Here is an 18349-nt window from a genome sequence, read left to right as displayed (position 1 = left end):
CTTTGGGACTGTGCTCGTTGTTCTCGGCTCTGGCATTGCCTTCGTGGCTGCCTTGGGCTGTCTGTCAGGGTGGGGGCCTTGTTCGTGGTGGTGCCCCGGCTCCCCTCCGGGTTTGCAGGGGCTGTGGCCTTCGTATTCCGATGGGTGCTCTACTTTTCCCCGTTACAGGTTTAGAGGGGGAGGTGTGTGTTTGTTGCTACCTCTCCTCCTTTGTGCTGTGGTCCTTCTTTGGGATTTCTGCACCCTGGTCTGGACTTGGCCTTCCCTGTGTCTCTGGGGTGGTGCTCTGGGCTCTGGTGCCTCTGTGGGTCTCTGTCTGTGGCTTATACTGGATGTTGTGCCTGTGGCTGCAGTGCCAGGTTGTTGTCTCTGACATCCTCCTGCTGTTCTGCCTCTGTTGGTCACTTTTCATGTTGCCTTTGCCAGCGCTTCTGTGTGGTTCTTCCTGTCACACTTGTTTGTGCTGCTTTTTGTCCTGATTTTCTGCTAGCCCTGTCATTCGGGCTTGGTGCTGGAGCTCCTTGGCTGTGTCCTTGGCCTGGTTGTTGTGGTTCTGGCCTCCAAGGTTTTTTGCCTGTGGCCTTTCCTCCCTGGGGATGGCTTCTCTCATGGGTGGGGTGGCCCGCTTGGGTTTCTGGATGAGGTTGGTTTCCTCTTTTTCTGCTTCCCCGGGCTCCTGGTTCTTGGCAGGCACTTTGGTGCTGGTCTGGCCTCCTTTCAGGGTCTGTCTCCCTTACCAGTGTGCTTGGGTTGCACTGGTCATGCCTCTCTGATCCTCTCTGCTGTGTGGTGTTCTGGGTGCCTCGTCTGCTCTGGTGCCTTGGTGGATTTTGGCTTTCCCTGGGGTGGCTTGTGTTTGGCCTCTTGGCTGTGCTTCTTCCTTCAGCCTTTCCTCCCTGCCTCTTCTGGTCTCGTCTGGAATCGGTGGTGCTGCTGGGTGGACGTTGTTTGATGCCTGGATGGTTTCCCTAGGTACTTTTGGCCTCTTCTGGCCTGCGGTGTTCTTCTCTGACTTAGTTCACTGAGGAGGGGTCGTGTTGTCCCTGCCCTTTCTGATGGTTCTTTTTGCTAGAGTTATGCCTCACCTTTTCCCTGTACTCCTGTTGTTCTGGGGGCCGTGTTTCGGTCACTCCTGGTCTGCAGGCTTGCGGTTGCTTCTGCTTGTCCTTCAGCAGTAACTTCTTGTGGTTGCCTGTTGCCTTCTGCCTTCTTCCTGTTGGCTCCTGTTCTTGGCTGGTCTGCTGGTTTCTGCTTGGTATGACCTACTCGGAGTTGCCTGGTTGCGCTCTTTCTGCAGTCCTGGACTGCCTGATGGGGCTGTGTTGGGTGTTTGTTGGGTGGTCTGGTACTTCTTTATGGGTGTCTTGTCTGCCTGTGGGGTGGCTAGTCCCTCTGCTGTAGGGTTCTGGTTCCTTGCGGTTGTGGTGTGTTCCTGCCATTGTGGCATCTTGGTTCTGGCTGTGCCTGTTTGGGTCTGTCACCCACTCCTGTTTTCCCTGCTTGCCTCCTCTTGGGTTTCGTTTGGGCGATGCCGGGGCTGTTTGTTCTCGGGCCTGTGCTCTGCTGGGGCCTTCTCTTCTTTGGCCTTCCCCCGGTTTGGGTTGGGCCTTCAGGTCCTTCTGGTCATGCAGGTTGCTTGGCTTTGCCTTAGGCTTCCCGGCTGTGTCCTTGGTTTCCGTTTTGTGCGCTGGGGATTTGTCCCCTGCGCGTACCCTGCCTTGGGTCGTGCCGGGCTGTGGGGTTGGTTTGCTTGTGCGTTCCTCACTGGCTTCTGTTGCTTCTGTGGGGTCCTCCAGGGGTTGTTGGCCCTCGGTCTCCCTTGCCTCCGTGTTTTTGCCCCGGCCTTCTTCTTGGGCTATTTGGGGTTGTCTCTGCCTGGCTTGACTCTGGTTGGGCTTGGCTGTGGTTGTTGTTGGCTCCCTTAGGGTTCCCTTGCTAAGGTCTTGGGTTCTCTGGGTCATTTGTCTGTCCGGCTGCACTCCTTCTCTGGTGTTCAGGGTGTGCCTTCTTCGGGCAGTTGCTTCCTGCTCCGGTTTCCTCCGGTTTTGCTGGGGCTGTGTTCTGGGGTTCCTGTGGTTCCTCCTGTTCCCTTTGCCTATTTGTTTTTCCGGGTCTCTTTGTCCTGGTTGGTTGCCATTGTTTGCTCTTGCTGCTCGGGTTTTCCGGAGGTGCTGGTTCCCTTGGTGCCTAGTTTCCTCGTCTTTCGAGGCCTGGTGGGTTGGGTACCGGGGTTTGTTCTTCCTTCCCTGGTGCCTTGGTTTTCTCTCTTTCCCTGTCCGTGGGCTCTGTCTCGTCTTCTGGGCTGGGTGCTGGTGGCCTGTCAGCTGCTGCTGGCCCTTTTCTCTTGTGGCCTGCTGCTCTTTTGTGAGGTTCCGGGGGTTTATCCTCTGGTCTCTCTGGGGTCGGGTCGTTTGCTTCCTTTCTCTTCTGGTTTGGTCCTGCCCTTGGTTGGCTTCTCTGCCCTTTTGTTTCCCGGGGTCAGCTTTGCTTTTTGTTGGTTCGGGCTTTGCATTCCTCTGGCACGCTTGTTCCCTGGGTTTTTCTTTATTACCAGGGCCTGGGTTTGGCTGGTGTGGATTCTCTGTGCCTGGCTCCTTTTGCCCAGTTCTGGCTTGCAGGCCTGGTGGCTCTTGGCCTTTCTCTTTGGGTGGCCTCCTCGCTGTTGTTTTCCTCTTGCCTCGGTTGGCTTGTGTGTCTGTGCTCTCCCCTTCTCTGGTTGGCTCTGGGGTGTTCCTGCTGTGGGCTGGTTGACCTCTGTGGTTGATGGTCTGGTCGTCTGGATGTGCTCCAGTTGTTTTGTTGGGTGCGTTCAGGATGGTGGGGGTCCCTCTTGTCGGGGGCTCTGCCTGGGGTTTCGCTGGTTCTGCCTTTTGCTTCCTGCAGTTGCTGCCTTGGTGTGTTTCATCAGTTGGCTTCTGTTTTGTTTGGGAAGGCCGGCTTTTCTGCTTTGGTATTCTCCACATAGTAATGAATAAGACGAGGATATAAGGGACCTGGGGGTAATGCTCTATTACTTACCGGTAATCTTCATTACTCCGGGTCCCGTTGTCCTCGTCCCATTCATACGCCCTTCCCTCCCTCCCGTGACTGCCGGCCTTCCTGTACCCCTTATGTACTCCCGGTGGGAGGGGCGAGGTTAGTGTCCCAGCCTTCGTCTGATCCTTTTTTTCTGTCAGAAGATGGTTATCTCCACATAGTAATGAATGGGACGAGGACAACAGACCCGGAGTAATGAAGATTACCGGTAAGTAATAGAGCATTACTAGATGCAAAGGTGCAAAGTGGAGAAGAGGGAGGTTTTCCCCTCTCTTTAGAAAATTCATACTCCTTGCAAGAGATACATACTACTGAGGCAGCAACAACAATAAGCAAATTGTATGAAAATAGTATGTTAATTTTATGCACATGGCCACTGTATTTGGAACAGATTGCACTGAAAATAACATGAATACACTTTGAATTATGCATTTAAAATGCTATCCAGAATTTTTAAATATTGCACCAATGTTCAAACTTTGCAAAACATTACTGGTGGATTCCGGGATTTGTAGGAGGTTGTTATAAGCCAATTGACTACATGAATTTAAGCACCTGTACTCTGTATGATGCAAATTGCCTCACCTGTGAATGAGCCACGGTCGCCATAATGCGCCTGGGTTTGAATTTGCTGCTACTTTCACGACTAATAAAAGCATGGTTTAAATTCGGAATTGAGCTTCTATACTTCCTTTGTGCATTGTTGTAATGGGATTCCCCATTCCGGTCAGTTGAAGCCATCCTGCAGAGTTGGAAGCCCTGTTCATGGAGATTTCTGAGTGGACATTGATGAAGGGGGGCATGACAAGTTTGCTGGCAGACCAGACATTGTATTTAGCCTGTCATTACTGCATAGGAAGGTTAGAAAGTGAAAAGACAGAGGTTTTTACCTCCCTCTGGAAATTCTGTGCTCCTTGCAAGAAATACCTAATAAGTGGCAACAACAACAATGAGTCAGTTGTATGAAAATCATATGCAAATTTTATGCATGTGTCACTTTAATTGAAACAGATTACACTGAAAATAAAATGAATACATTTTGAACCATGGTGTTAAGACTGAATATTGCACCACCGTACGAACTTTCAGAAACGTTACTGGCTTTATTCTGGGATTTGAACGAGGTTGTTTTAATAAGCCACATGACTACATGGATTTAAGCATCCTTACTCTGTATGATGCAGTTTGACTCAACTGTGAACTAGGCACGATCACCGGAATGTGTCAGGATTTTAATTCTCTGCCACTTTCACGACTAATAAAAGGATGTTTTTAATTTGGAACTGGGCTTCTGCATTTCCTTTGTGCATATATATATATATATATATATCTATATATTACCTAATGGCGGTTGACAGTAGGTAGTTATAGTAAGGACCTATTATCCATAGGAAATCCGCAACATTCTATTCCCAATAACTTTGGCGCCGGTTGACGAATCTTCGTGACATTTTTTAAACTTTTGGCCAGCTGGGGTCCGCTCCATCCTGAAAGTTTGGGGGTGATTCGTCAAGCGGGGGCTGAGAAAAAGGGGGGCCCAAAATGTGTTTTCCCTATGCAATTTTCAATAGGAACTTTAATCGCAGCTACAGCCCAATCTGTTCAGCAGTTCCCGAGAAAATCAAAATTAAAATCACATATATATTTATGGCAGCGGTGAATCCACGCACCCTGCCGAGCATGATCTGTATTCTAATTGGCTGTCAACACTCCAAATCAGGAAGTGTTGGCAGCCATCTTGTGCCTCGGTCAAACCGAGGCACAAGAACCCTAAGAAAAAAATTTGGAAAACACGAAAAGGGGGAAGGATAGAAACACCCTGACCCCCTAGGCCTCCTCAGGGGTTCCCTCAAGGACCCCAACGGCCAAAAAAAGGCATACGTAAAAAAGAAAAATCGGCGAGATTCACGCATCCAGCCGGCTCCCACGCTTCATTGATATTCAGCCCCCGGGTGGGCCAACTCCCGGGGGCAGTGTCAGAATTGGGTGGGGGGCCCAAAGGGCCCCCCAGCCCCAGGGACCTCCACCCCCAGGGCTTGATAAAAAATTGTGCGGGGGGAGCTCATAGCCCCCCCAGCCCCGGGGACCACCACCCCCGGGGCTTTTAACATAAATGGTTGGGGGGGCCCTAAGACCCCCCGAAGCCCCAGGGACCACCACCCGGGGCTTTTTCAATATATGTGGGGGGATCACAGCACCCACCACCACCGGGACTTCTTGTAAAATTAGTGGGTGGGGGGACTCAAAGGCCCCCCCAAGCCCCGGGAACCTTCACCCTTGGGGGTTATCAAATACATTTGTAGGGGGCTCACATGGCCCCCCACAGCCCCAGGGACCAGCACCCGGGGCTTCTAATTATTAGTTTTTTTAAACCTGAGCACGGGGGCTTCAACCCCCCACACGCCCGGGGGATATCCACCTCCCCGGGGCTTTAGAAATGGGGTAGGGGGCCACACAGCCCCTCTTCTGGAGCCTTGTCGTGGCTCTGGGGACCGCCACCCCCAGGGCCAGCTCCTGCAATGATAGGGCGGGAGCCTTGTGGTTCCCACCCTGTCATTGCAAACTGCTCAATCAAGATTGCTTTTCCACATGGGGAGCAGCATGTTAGCTGCTCCCCATGTGGAAAAGTAATGCCGGCTCCCGCAGGAGAAGGGGAACCGGCTGGGACCGTGGGGGGATTGGGGACCCCCTACGGTGCCCAACGAAGAAGGCCAGCCCCAGGGGATGGGGTCCCGGGGCTACAAGTGGCCCGGGAGGGAGGCCACGTGGTCCCCCTCCTAGGAAATATATTTTTTTTTAAAAAGGACGGTCCCGGGGGATAGGGGACCTGGGGCCATAAGTGGCCTAAGGAGGGGGGCAAAGCAGCCCCCCTCCTAAAAGTAAAAAAAAAAAGGGCAGGCTCCGGGGAAGGGGTACCCGGAGCCCATTATGGCCTCGGGAGTGGGGCCACGCGGCCCCCTTCAAAACTGTTTTTTTTTTTAAAAAGGGGTCAGGTCCTGGGGGATGGGGTCCCCAGGGCCAAACTATTGGGAAAAGAAGGGGGGCCACACAGCCCCCTTCTTAAAACAAAAAAAAGAAAAAGACCGGCTTTGAGGCGGAGGCCGAGTCCCCTTCTTACAGCACTCTGAAAACGCGCCCCCCTGGAGCGTTTGCAGAGGGGGAGCAAATTCCCCTAGAATACTGGGGGACAAGTAGCCCACCAGGAACCTCCAGTATGCACCAGGGGGCTGCGTTGCAGAGAGGTGTAGTGAGGCCATGCCCCTTTTTACACCTCTCTGCAACGCAGCTCTGTGGTGTCTAATGGAGGTAGCTGGTGGGCTAGTTGTACCCCAGGGACCCTCAGGATTCAAGGGGAGTTAATCCCACAACTTAAAATGTGCCACAGGGTGCGTTTGAACAGTGGTGAAGGGATGGGGTAGGGCCTGATGTGACATGTGTCTAAACATGCCTTGTGGCGTGTTTTAAGTTCAGGAATCAATTCCTCTTCAATCCTGAGGGTCCCTGGAGGCCAACAAGCCCATCAGGTTCCCCCAGTAAGCGCCACAGAGCTGTGTTGCAGCGTTGTAAAAAGGGGCGTGGCCTCTGAACACCTCGCTGCAACGCAACTCTCTGGCGCATACTGGAGGTACCTCGTGGGTTAGTTGGCCCCTAGGGACCCTAGGATTGAAGGGAACTTAATCTTACTACTTAAAATGGATACGACGCGTTTACACAGTGGTGAAGGGAGGAAATGGTGTTGGAAAGTGGCTCTATATATACTGTACCGAAGTAAATTCTGATTTACTCACCTGTTGAGGAGGAATTAATTTTCCAACTTAATATGCGCCACACGTCGTGTTTGCAGACATGTCACCTCAGGGCCCTCCCCCTTCCTTCACCATTGTGCAAACGCTCCCTGTGGTGCGTTTTAAGTTGAGCAATGAATTCCTCTTCAATCTTGAGGGTCCCTGGAGGCGAACTAGCCCACCAGGTACCTCTAGTTTCAACAACAACTGACAAAGTGATACAGATATTCACACAGTTTAGTCACTGTCCAATATATTTAGTGAGACATTATAAATTAGTCAAGTAAACAGTCAATCACACTGCTACTAAATTCTCCATCCAGATATTTATATTTATATATCCACTCATTTTTCAATGAAGATTGCTATAAATATAATACATTTTTAAATACCGAACCAAACCACATTCACTGGATGATGTCATCAGTAATGTAATTTGAGATGTCATCAGTGATGTCATCAGTGATGTCACTGACCATGTCATGAATGATGTAATATGTGACATCATCAGCAGTGGATTGCGGGCGTGTGAGTTATAGTTAGCAGAACTAACTATAACGGAGGAATTTCAATGGTTTTGTACGAGTGAGTTGACCAGTCAACTATAACAGCCCTGAAACTTATGTTTCTAAGGTTTTGAAATGCTAATTCCAAACTATAACATGTCTGAAACCTATGTTTTTTTCAGTGAATATATATATATATATATATATATATATATATATATATATATATATATATATATATATATATATATATATATATATATATATATATATATATATATATATATATATATATATATATATGCTCTCAATAACCAAAGTCCATAACCCACGCTCTCAGGAAACAACACGGAGACACCAAAATAAAGCCAGTGCTGTTTAATCCACAACGCGGAGGAGATCCACAGGTTTAACGTGCCCTTTTCATTGCGGAAATTGCCGCGTTTTGGCTGCTAACATATTCATGTATTAATTTATATGTGTGCGCAGGTTTTACGTTTCACTTCAATGCATATATATATTTTTTGTGGAAAGTTTGTGATTATCTAACATTGTTTTCACACTGTGTCGCAAATTCTTTATTCAGTGTTTACGACAATTTTGTATTAGGAAACTTTACTTTTACAATGACTTGCCATAACAGTCCTCTGTTCATTTCCATTGTTTTGTGATAGATGGCACTGATACGGTAACGCTAATTCACGTGATCAAGCCGTTTGTCGGCGAAACGCGTTGTGGATTAAACAGCACTGGCTTTATTTTGGTGTCTCCGTGTTGTTTCCTGAGAGCGTGGGTTATGGACTTTGGTTATTGAGAGCATATTTGGGTCGGATTCACTCCGCCGACGTCCACGCCACCTTTCATGGGTCAAGGGACCCGGAAGGAGTTTTGTTGTGAAACGAATATATATATATATATATATATACATACACACATATTACATCACTGATTTTTTTTTTTTTAAGACCAATGGTCCCAAACTTTATTTAGTTTCACAGGTAATAAGGCAATTGATCACACAATGTCATAAAAAAGAATAACTACTACAAACGTTACCCAGCTAGTAGCATGTTTCGACATGTCGGTCATACATAAGTGAAAATAAACAGTAGCCAGGGGAGATGCATTAGTCCGCAAACGGCAGTGCCCGGAAAAGTCTCGGGTTGCAGTGCTCGTAGCCCGCTGCACTGCAAAAGGACCAAGGTGGTCATGAAAGCCAACAACCATTGTCTTAGGCCGCTTTCCCTGGTCGGCACAGAAGCAGTCAAAGGCAGTCTCCTGATCTTGGCAGTGTCCAACAGGCATTGTGTGAAGAGGAAACGGGGAGGGGAAATCGAACAGCATCATGAGTACAGCAGAAACAATCTCACTGCCAACCAAGAGACACAACATGGAATTAAAAGAAGGGGGGAGGGAGAAACATTCCAACAACAGTTGGACTAGTATTTGCGTGTACAGTAATGTATCAGTGATCCTAGCTGTGTATGTTGCACCCTATGTGGGCCGTGTGGGGGTGGGGGCGGCTGAGGATGTAGAGTTGCTGAGACCGTAGGGCGGGGGGGCGGGGGAGGGGGGGGAACCGACAGGGGACTCCTCCTGTTGGGCATGATCTCGGTGGCCGGGGGAGGGAAGGGGGGGGGAGGGGGGCTCGCGCCACAACCGGACGGTAGACGACAGGACCCTCACTGTTCCGTGTCGGGGCGGTCACTCTATACCGGCCTGGGTGCACGCCCGGTGGTACGCGGTCAGGGCAGCGTCCCAGTCTTGGGCTATCGGGTACTTCCGGAGGCCCGCGGTCTCTTCCCTGTGTAGAGACACACTCTCCGCGCAAGCCCAGTTGTCAAAAGAGCGACGCCAGTCAGCAGGGCGCGGGGGGGGCGGCACTCTTCCATCGTTTCGTGATGAGTCGCTTAGCCGTAATGAGTCCTAGGTCCCAGAAACGTGGCCTTAGTTTGGTCTGTTTGGTTCTCTTGTAGAGCCCCAGTAGGCATGCTTCCCACGTCTTGGGGAGGGTATCGCCCGTGGCCGCCGTCAATGTGTCAGCGACCGCCGACCAGTACAAGGTGAGGTGGGCGCAACTCCAGAGTGCGTGCAGGAAGTCCGAGTTCAGGAGGCCGCACCTGGGACACGCCGACGATGTGAGTCCGAAGTAGCGATTCAGTTTGTCTGGGGACAAATACGCGCGGTGTATTATGTAATATTGGATGATCTTAAATCGCGCGTTGCAAGGAATATTTCTGGCGCCTGCCAATACCGCGGCCCACTGTTTGTCTGACCAGTCACTACCCTGGTCGGTCGTCTACTTCTCCCTCAGCCTTTGGGAGGAGAATTGAGTATGAATGTTCAGCGCTTGTGCTAACGAATGCACTATATGGGAACCATCGCCCATCACATGTAGATACTGGATAAGCATATGTGTGGATGGCTCATGGGCCAGGTCACCCCATGCCTTCGTTAGCTCGCGGAGAAGCCTGGCGTGCGCCAGAAATTGGCCCACTGGCAGACCGGTGTCTGCGGCCAAGGTCTCGAAGGGCAACAGTTCTCCGTCACTATACAGGCCGCACAGTTCGTCCAAGTCTGCCGCAGTCCAGCTGCATAGCTCGGTTGAAGACAGCGCGCCAGTACCCAGGGGAGTCCCCAGTAGAGTCAGGTTCGGGGCATAGGGTACCGTACTTTTGGTGAGTCTGAGGATCCGCATAAAGCACTGCCTCGCGACTGCCACATGGATCTGAATGGGGGGTCGGCCCCGCGTCAGGGGGTGGAAGAGTGTCAGCACCTGTACGGGGGACAGGGTAGTGTCGATCGTGGCCGTATCCATCAGGTTCTTACCACTCAGCCAGTAAGCAACCCATTGTAGCTGGGCCGCTAAGTAATATAGTTCCTGATTGGGAACTGCCAAGCCTCCAGAGTCCGAGGTCGCATAGAGGGTCCTCAATGCTACCGGGGGCGCCCTTTATTCCAGATGAGGCGCCTGGTGAGGGCTTCCAACCCCTTGAATATGCGTGCCGGTACATACACTGGTAGGTTAGCATAAAAGTAGAGGAGCCGGGGGAGCATTATCATCTTGGTTAGCGCCACTCGGGCCGGCATATTCAGTGGGAGGGAGTTCCAGAGCGTGACCTGGGCCGATAGCGAGGATATGGCTCTCACGAGGATGCCCTCCAGGAGATCCATAGGGTCCCGATATATGAGGATCCCCAGATACCTGAATACCGTCGGGTGCCATTGGAGCGTCTCTCCCATCATGCGCACATCACATTGTGGCATCGTGTCACTGAATGCATAAGCTCTTGATTTAGCCCAATTAACGCGGAGCCCTGACATGTCACCGAACGTTTGAAAGATGTCCGTGATTGCCGCGGGTATATGGGCGAGGTCTCTGATATATAACAATAAGTCGTCGGCATACAGAGACACCGAGTGGATGCCATCTGCCAGTGGGATACCCCAGGTGTCGCCGGAGGCATGGAGCAGTTCAGCCAATGGCTCCATCACAAGGACGAATAATCGAGGGGAGAGGGGACAGCCCTGCCTGGTGCCCCTCCCAATCCGAATCCTGTCAGAGAACAATTGCCCAGTCCGGACTCGTACCTCGGGTGCCTGGTATAGGAGCCCCACCATCTGGACATAGGTGTCGCCCAGCTCGTACTTCTCGAGGACTCGGAGGAGATAGGGCCACTCCACCGAGTCAAACGCTTTTTCCAGATCAAGTATTATGCACCCTGAACGTGGCCAGGTAGAGGTCGCATACCGTTGGACTCTGAAAAAGCGGCGCAAATTGTAAGACGTGCTCCGGGTGGGCACAAAGCCGTTCTGGTCAGAGTGTACCAGCGTGGGGACTAGTAGTGCAAGCCTCCGGGCCAATGTCGCTGCTAAGATTTTGTAATTGGTGTTGAGGAGCGCTAATGGTCTGTACGAGCCGAGCTCGTTTGCCTCTCTACCCGGTTTTAGCAGGGAGAATACGTTGGCTTCGTTCAAGGACGCTGGGAGTTCAGCATCCTCCGATGCCGCCTTATACACCTTCAACAGTTCCGGTATTAACACCAATGAGTAGGCCTTGTAGAATTCAGCCGGGAGCCCGTCCGGGCCCAGTGCCTTGCCATTGGAGAGGGAAAAAATCACCTCCCGTAGTTCCTCGCTGGTAAGCTCAGCACCTAGCTCCGTCTGGTGGGCAGGAGTGGCTGTCGGAAGTTGCAGAGTCGCCAGATAGTCCGTGATCTCCACCACGATGGCCCGCAGCCGTGAGCTGTATAAGGACCTGTAATGCGATTTGAACGCTTCATGTATCTGTTTTTGGGTGTAGACTTCAACGCCCTGAGTCGTACGGATCGACAGCACCGACGCGGACTGGGTGTCTTGTCGTATCAGCCACGACAGGAGACTGCCAGGTTTATCACTTGTGTTGTGGGTGCGTGCGGAGTGCGCCGCGAAATTAATATTCTTCAGCCTCTCCATCAAAAGAGCGTGATCCGCCCTGGCCGAGACCAGCTGGGAGTCATCGCCCTCCCCTGTCTCTCGTACTTTGTCTAGTAGCGTCTCTTCCGCCCGTATCAGATCTCTCTCCACCTGTCCCCGTAGGCCCACCTGCACGCCGAGGCATCTCCCCCGGGTCACTGCCTTGAAGGCGTCCCACTCAATTTTCGGGGACGAGGTCGAGTCACTATTGTCCTCGAAATACTGTATTATCCTCCTAGAAATCTCCTCTCGGAATGGGGTATCGAGTAGGAGAGCCGGTTGTAGGCGCCATGTGGGTACAGGTGGGCGTGGGCGCTTCCATCCATAAACTAGAGTGTGTGGGTTATGGTCTGAGTGCGTCCGCCCCAGGTAGTCAGTGTCTGTCACGGAAGGAATCAGGTCGCGGGACATCATATATCTATCTAGTCTGACATGTAACGAGTGGGCTCCAGAGTAGTAGGAATACACCCGGGCGGTAGGGTTTAAGACTCGCCAGGCATCTTGTAGGTTTCACCGCGCCGCCCAATCAAGTAGGGCCCTGGAGGCTGTCTGCACAGGGGCGATCATCGCCGGGGGGGACGAGCGGTCAAGGGAGACATCTAGCACACTGTTGTAATCCCCACCCAACAGACATATTACATCACTCATGATATGGTCAGTGACTTCTCTGATGACATCTCAAATGACATCACTGATGACATCATCCGGTGACTGTGAGTCTTTCTAAAAAGTTTATGAGTGTTAAATGTATATATTCACCAGGTTGTATTGATGAATTAGTGGGTGTATAAGTGCCTGTATGGATGATATATTGGGTGCATGACTGACAGTATAAGTGAGTGATTTAATGTGTCTCAATGTAAGTATGGGTGAAAGACTAATTTGTTTCAATGTGTGTCAGTTGTTGTGTAAGTGACTGTATTGGTTGGTGAGTAGGTACATGATTAGCGTGAGTTATTTATTGGTTGTCTGAGTACCTGTTTAATGTATGAGTGTCTGTGTGGGTGGGTGAGGGGATGTGTGACTCCCTGCATGGATGAGTGAGTGGGTGAATCAGTGACTGTATGGTTTCATGAGTATGTCTGTAAGCAGCGGTATGAGTGAGTGAGTATGTGTGTGGTTGTGTCAGTCAGTGAATGGATGGGTCATTGGTATATGGGTGAGTAACTGCATATGTGAAAGTCAGTATGGGTGAGTGTTGTAGTATATTAGTGACTATGTGTGAATAAGTGAGTGATTGTGAGAGTGGCTGTATGGGTTAGTGTGTGCTTGTGTCAGTGACTGCATGATTAGGACACGTTACAACACACACCTTTACAAGACGGTTTTTACATCGCAACATCCATTACAATGCATGATTTTACAACGCATGCCATCACAATGCCTTTTAAAATCTCCACTTACAACGCATTCTATTACAACACATACCATTACAACTCATACCATTACAACGCTTAATACTTATAGGGAAACAGTAGTACAAGTGTTGGATAGTGTAGGGGTAAAACTGATTATTCCCAATCCAGTGAGTGCAACAGTAGGGTAAGTGTTGGATAGTGTAGGGGTAAAAATTATTATTCCCGCTACAGTAAGGTGGAACAGTAGGGTAAGTGTTGGATAGTGTAGGGGTAAAAATTAGTATTTCTCATTAATTACCTTAAAATGCATTGTAATGGCTTGTGTTGTAGTAGAATGCATCGTAATGGCATGTATTGTAGTGACATGCCTTGTAATGGATGCATTGTAATTGCATGCAATGTGTAGGATGTTGTGTTGTAATGACTGCATTGTAAAGGTAGTGCATTGTAATGACTGCATTGTAATGGTTGTTTCCCTGCCTGCATAGGTGAGTAAGTATGTGTTAGTATCTGTATAAATAAGCGAGTTGGTGCGTGTATAACTGCATAGGTAAGTAAGTGGCTATGTGATTGACTCTATGGCTGAGTGAGTAGGTGTGTAAGTAGCTCTATGGGCCACTGAAAGTAAGTAAGTAGCTGTGTGGCTGTATGAGAAGATATATCAGTGGATTTATTAGTGAGTGAGTTGGTGTACAAGTGGTTGTATGGGTGATTGAGTGGATGTGTGTGTGGACCTATAAATCAGTGAGGGGGTATGTAAGTACTGATAAGTAAGTATGGGTGAATTTTGCGAATCAGCGGTTCGCGAATTCCCGCAAAATCGCAAACAAATCCGCAAATTCACGGATTTCCCCGCAAAATCTCAGATTTTTTTCCGATTTTTCACCATACTTAACTGGAGTACTTTCTACTGGCTAATCAGTAAGTGCTACCTCATTGGGTAAATGTATAGTGCTTTTCCTGCACTACAGCTGTGTAGGGCCAGAAGAATTGCTTCCATTGACCATGTGTGTGTAACTTTGACATCGCACCGAAGGGCGCCGGGGTCCCTCGAGTGAGCTGTCTATCATAGTGTAAAAGGGCGGGAAGACGGTGCACACCGCTAGTGTGTGTGGGGGGGGGCAAACGGGGGGGGGGCTTCTTTGCGAGTTCACATGCCTCTTGTGTGTATAAAAGGTCAGGCACAGATCAGAGCAGCAGATGAGGAGAAATAGGCTACTGGTTACAGGAACTGCACAGGGATTGCACTTGTGAAAGTCAAGGATGCAAAGGCCTCCATCAAGCTCCATAGCTAATTTTCGACGGTAGATATGGGGAGAAAGCACACCTGCCCAGCTTCAACAAAAGGCACATTTTTTGGGGGCTGATTAACTTTGCCATCGCACCGAATGGCGCCGGGGTACCTCGAGTGAGCTGTCTATCATAGTGGGTAAAGGGTGGTAAGACGGTGCACACCGCTATTGTGTGTGTGGGGGGGCTTCTTTGCGAGTTCACATGCCTCTTATGTGTATAAAAGGTCAGGCACAGATCAGAGCAGCAGATGACGAGAAAGAAGCTACTGGTTACAGGAACTGCACGGGGATTGCACTCATGAAATTCAAGGACGCAAAGGCCTCCATCAAGCATCATTGCTAATTTTCGACTGTAGATATGGGGAGAAAGCACACCTGCCCAGCCTCGACAAAACGCATATTTTTTGGGGGCTGATTAACTTTGCCATCGCGCCGAAGGGCGCCGGGTTCCCTCGAATGAGCTGTCCATCATAGTGGGTAAAGGGCGGGAAGACGGTGCACACCGCTAGTGTGTGTGTGGGGGGGGCTAACGGGGGAGGCTTCTTTGCGAGTTCACATGCCTCTTGTGTGTATAAAAGGTCAGGCACAGATCAGAGCAGCAGATGATAAGAAAGAAGCTACTGGTTACAGGAACTGCACGGGGATTGCACTCGTGAAAGTCAAGGATGCAAAGGCCTCATCAAGCATCATAGCTAATTTTCGATGGTAGATATGGGGAGAAAGCACACCTGCCCAGCCTCGACAAAATGCACATTTTTTTTGGGCTGATTAAGGAGTTACTGAATTTGACCTTCAACTTGGGCACCTGCTTTATCTATATCTGTAAGTGATTCCTGCAGGAGCCTCGTTGTCTACTTGAAAGGTAGCGATTGAGTGATTGCATGTGTGCATGGGAAGTGCTCAGATGAATGGGTGAGTGCATGGGTAGTACCTGAGTGAATGGAGGAGTGTATGCATAATTCCTCAGTGAATGGATGAGTCTAACAGAAGTCCAACAGTAGTGCCTGAGTGACTGGATGAGTGCATGGATAACGGCTGAGTGAATGACTGAGTGCAAGTGTAGTGCCTGGGTGATTGGATGAGTGCATGGGTAGTGGATGGATGAATGGATGAGTACAATGTATTGCTTAGGTAATTGCATGGGTGCAGGAGTAGTGCATGCATGATTCAGTGAGTACATGGATAGTGCCTGGGTGATTTGATGTGTGCATCAGTAATGTATGGTTAAATGGATGAGTGCATAGGCAGTGTCACAGTGAATGTATGTGTGCATGGGTAGTGGCTGAGTCATTGGATGAGTGCATGGGTCATGCCTGAATGAATGGCTAAGTGCATTGTTAGTGCCTGAGTGAATGAGTGCAAGGGTAGTGCCTGTATGATTGTGTGAGTGCAGGGGTAGTGGATGAATCATTGGCTGAGTGCATGCGTAGTGCCAGAGTGAATGGATGAGCACATGCGTAGTACTTGAGTGAACAGATGAGTACAAGGATAGTGCCTGGGTGAAAGGATGAGTGCATGGGTAGTTTCTGAGTAACTGGAGGAGTGCATGGGTAGTGCCTCAGTAAATGGATGACTGCAAGGGTAGTATCTCAGTGATTGGGTAATTCGTGAGTGAATGGAGGAGTGCATAAGTAGTGCCTAAGCGATTGGATGAGTGCAAAGGTAGTGATTTAGTGATTGCATGTGTGCATAGGTAGTGCTTGGGTGAATGGATGACTACATGGGTAGTGCCTGAGTGAATGGAGGAGTGCATGAATAGTGCCTCAGTGAATGGATGAATGCAAACATAGTGCCTCAGTGAATGGATGAGTGCATTGATAATGGCTGGGAGAATGAAATAATACATGAGTAGTTCCTGGTTTATTGGATGAATGCATGAATAGTGCACGGATGAATAGGTGAGTGCACGGGTCATGCCTAATGAATCGATGAGTGCAGGTGTAGTGCCTGGATGACTGTGTGAGTGCATGGGTAGTGGTTGAGTCATTGTATGAGTGCATGGGTAGTGCCTGAGTGACTGGATAAGCACATGAGAAGTACCTGAATGGACAGAGGAGTGCAAGGGCAGTGCCTGGGTGAATGGATGAGTTCATAGATAATAGCTGGGTGAATGGATGAGTGCATGGGAATTGCCTGGGTTATTGGATGAGTACAGGGACGCCTGTACCATTGAGTTGGGTAACAACAAACATCTGTTATTTCAGCGCCAAGAGGCCCGTAGTGGTGAACGTGCGCTTTACAAATACTCATGTTATGTTATGTATCCGGAGACTGCTGCTGCCATGGCTCGAGGGCATTCCTGGACCCTTATTTCTTTTCAACAATTTGCGGAACCCGCTTCGCGGGTCCCGCTGCGCTCCAGGCTCAGCAGGGAGCAGGAGTGAGTTGCGTGGATTGGACCAGGGCTGCGAGCGCGCGGAGCAGGACTTCTAGGACCAGAAGCCTCTGCACACCGCGCCCGCCCACCAACACCTGGCCGCTCTCCCTGTCCACCACGCCCCGCCTGCAGCTCCTCTAAAGGGCGGAGTGAAGAGGTCTCCGTGGGACGCCTGTATCTGGAGACTGCTGCTGCCGTGGCTCGAGGGCATTTCTGGACCCTTATTTCTTTGCAACAACTTGCGGAACCCGCTTCGCGGGTCCCGCTGTGCTCCAGGGTCAGCAGGGAGCAGGAGTGAGTTGCGTGGACTGGACACGGGCTGCGAGCGCGCGGAGCAGGACTTCTAGGACCAGAAGCCTCTGCACACCGCGCCCGCCCACCAACACCTGGCCGCTCTCCCTGTCCACCACGCCCCGCCTGCAGCTCCTCTAAAGGGCGGAGTGAAGAGGTCTCCGTGGGACGCCTGTATCCGGAGACTGCTGCTGCCGTGGCTCGAGGGCATTTCTGGACCCTTATTTCTTTGCAACAACTTGCGGAACCCGCTTCGCGGGTCCCGCTGCGCTCCAGGGTCAGCAGGGAGCAGGAGTGAGTTGCGTGGACTGGACTAGGGCTGCGAGCGCGCGGAGCAGGACTTCTAGGACCAGAAGCCTCTGCACACCGCGCCAGCCCACCAACACCTGGCCGCTCTCCCTGTCCACCACGCCCCGCCTGCAGCTCCTCTAAAGGGCGGAGTGAAGAGGTCTCCGTGGGACGCCTGTATCTGGAGACTGCTGCTGCCGTGGCTCGAGGGCATTCCTGGACCCTTATTTCTTTTCAACAACTTGCGGAACCCGCTTCGCGGGTCCCGCTGCGCTCCAGGGTCAGCAGGGAGCAGGAGTGAGTTGCGTGGACTGGACCAGGGCTGCGAGCGCGCGGAGCAGGACTTCTAGGACCAGAAGCCTCTGCACACCGCGCCCGCCCACCAACACCTGGCCGCTCTCCCTGTCCACCACGCCCCGCCTGCAGCTCCTCTAAAGGGCGGAGTGAAGAGGTCTTCGTGGGACGCCTGTATCCGGAGACTGCTGCTGCCGTGGCTCGAGGGCATTTCTGGACCCTTATTTCTTTGCAACAACTTGCGGAACCCGCTTCGCGGGTCCCGCTCGCTCCAGGGTCAGCAGGGAGCAGGAGTGAGTTGCGTGGACTGGACCAGGGCTGCGAGCGCGCGGAGCAGGACTTCTAGGACCAGAAGCCTCTGCACACCGCGCCCGCCCACCAACACCTGGCCGCTCTCCCTGTCCACCACGCCCCGCCTGCAAATCAACGGACCATCTATATAAGGGATAGCCAGTACCCGCTAGCGGGAGCGCGCGGGAGGGCACCGGGAGAAGCCCGGGACAAGGGCGGGACCGTTTGTGGCCGTTCGTGACCCGGAGTGACAGGACCGGGCCATCCCTCTAACCCGTGTGAGTCTCTTTTTGTAAAGACAATGGCTGGTAGAGACAATAGGATCAAATCCTCCTTAACTGGAAGCCTGTCAACCGCCGGAGGTATGGAGAAATTC

The sequence above is a fragment of the Lissotriton vulgaris genome, chromosome 7 (genome assembly GCF_964263255.1).
Source record: "Lissotriton vulgaris chromosome 7, aLisVul1.2, whole genome shotgun sequence".
NCBI lineage: Eukaryota > Metazoa > Chordata > Amphibia > Caudata > Salamandridae > Lissotriton > Lissotriton vulgaris.
Note: the sequence above shows the minus strand (reverse complement) of the source record.